Here is a 1,893-nt window from a genome sequence, read left to right as displayed (position 1 = left end):
CAGGCGGGGCCCCCCCCCCCGGGGGGAAACTGGGGCACGGGGCGGGGGGGCGCTGAGCGCTGCGGGAGTGGCCACAAACCCGGGCCCGGGCCCCGCGGCCTCGTCCCCCAGTCCCCGCATCCCACGAGTCCGGGTCCCCCGCGCCCCGCCGACCTGCGCGCGGGCCCGCGCCGCTCCTCCGCCCGCCGACAGGCGCCGAGAGGGAGGGAGGTGCCTACGCCTTTAAGGAGCCCGGCGCCGACCCCAGCCTTGCCGCTGCGCCGCGGACACGCGGGAGAGCGGGCCGCAGCGCCGCTTCCGCAGCGCCGGCACGGGAAGGGGCGGGGCCTCGGATAAGCCACGCCCCTCGAGCGGAGCTTGCGTGTGCAGCGCCTGGCGGGGCTTGCACACGAGCGTGTCCCGGTCGGAGTCACACGCATGCACGCTCAGTGTACCAGACAGAGGGATGCGCACGCCTGCGCCGCACACAGACACACCACGGCCTGCCGGAGAGGGAGGGATTCGTGTGGGCCCTACTGCGCGGGAAGGCGGCTGGCCCGCTCCCGAGGGGAAGGCCGGGTGCTCGGAGGTAGCAGGGGGCGCCAAGTCCCGCCTGACCACGGAAGAGGGCTCTGCCTGGCCTGCTGAGCCACTGCTTCATAGGTGCCCGGCTCAGGGACAGCCCCTGGCGAGCCCTTTGCTCAGCACCCGATGAGGCAGCAAAACCAAGCCCCTGTGATCTGCCTGTAAGGTCCCAAGAGCCTACGCATGCCGTCCCCGCCTGAGGGCCATGTCAGGAAGTCTCATCTGGTTTCCCCTGTGCACTGTCCACCCAACTCCGGCCTGTTTGTTGTGCCATTGTAATGGTAGGCCTAGGCCTGCTCAGGAGACAAAAGAAGACAAAACCTCTAGCAAAACCTGTAGTCAAAAAGACCACGAGTCAGAACGTTTCTGACACTTATAGATTCCTATTTGAAATCTCTGAGTTTACCTTGTGAATTGCATGCAAATGTTTGCACACCTAACAATGCTAATATTGTGCAGCATCCCACTGCACCCTTCATAGGATCTCATGACACCCAAGGATGTTGCAGCTCCCTGGTTGAGAATCATTGCCACAGTGTAAGGAGCTGGGGAACAGCACCAGAAGCTGTAGGAGCAGGGAGGTGAGTTGCTAATGCTTGGGTTTCCAGAGAAGTGTGGTAACTGAGGGTTTAGTGGCTATGGGGATGGGGTGCTCATGGTGGGTGGGGTAGCGTGTCAGAGATAGGCTAAAGTGGGTGGCATGTTTCCAAGGTGGGGTGCTAGGCTGCTGGGATAACATGATGCCCCATCTTTTAGATGGCTCCCCTTACTACTTCTGCAGAGTTTACATTTCTTATTACTGACCAAGGTCTCATATTCCTACTCCAAAAGGGAGGCAAATCTTATTTTCCAAATACAGTAACTGAGAGGCTGCACTTCAGACAAGTTCTCAAGATGACCAACCAGAGTCTCGCTAGTCAGTCCCTACCTTTCAGAGTGAACATGCTGACTGTGTGAGTCCAGCCAGTAACCACTGAATGGCAGTCTTGTTTCCTTCTTAAGTTATTGCAGGGAGTTTGGAATTACTGAACCAATTTTGCATCGCAAAGCATATTAAGAAGTGAATGTGGACATTATGCCAATACATGATCAGTACAGCAAGGTGCAGACCGGGTTTGATGAATTCTGAAAACAACATGCGGGAGATTTTGCTGGCTGATTCCAAGTGAAGGATCCTGTGAGAGCTCTCATGTGATCTCAGCTTTGAAGGTTAACTTTGTTCCCTGATGGAACAACAGTAGCCCTTGCAAGCACAGGTGACTGGTAGGTGAGGACACAGGGGGGCACATGCCCCCCCCCCCCAAGATTGGCCCCCCCCCCACGACCGCC

At 58.5% G+C, this 1,893-nt stretch overlaps 1 protein-coding gene across 4 annotated transcripts in view; it reads right to left on the bottom strand.

Moving 5' to 3' along the window:
* Positions 1 to 1,893, bottom strand: part of SLC25A39 (solute carrier family 25 member 39) — a 27,344-nt gene that overhangs the window by 15,082 nt on the left and 10,369 nt on the right. For 2 of the 4 annotated variants that reach the window (XM_014516988.2, XM_025196892.1), the window contains exon 1: positions 154 to 321. The exons of 1 other annotated variant lie outside the window; for it this stretch is intronic. The gene's annotated coding sequence lies outside the window, so the exon portion shown is untranslated. Of the gene's footprint in view, positions 1 to 153; positions 333 to 1,893 lie in introns of those variants that run through there. One more of the 4 variants, XM_014516989.2, reaches the window with a different exon arrangement.

This window comes from Alligator sinensis, unplaced genomic scaffold (assembly GCF_000455745.1).
Source record: "Alligator sinensis unplaced genomic scaffold, ASM45574v1 scaffold444_1, whole genome shotgun sequence".
Taxonomy (NCBI): domain Eukaryota; kingdom Metazoa; phylum Chordata; order Crocodylia; family Alligatoridae; genus Alligator; species Alligator sinensis.
The sequence above is the reverse complement of the archived record's forward strand: the minus strand, read 5'-3'. Positions and strand labels throughout refer to the sequence as shown.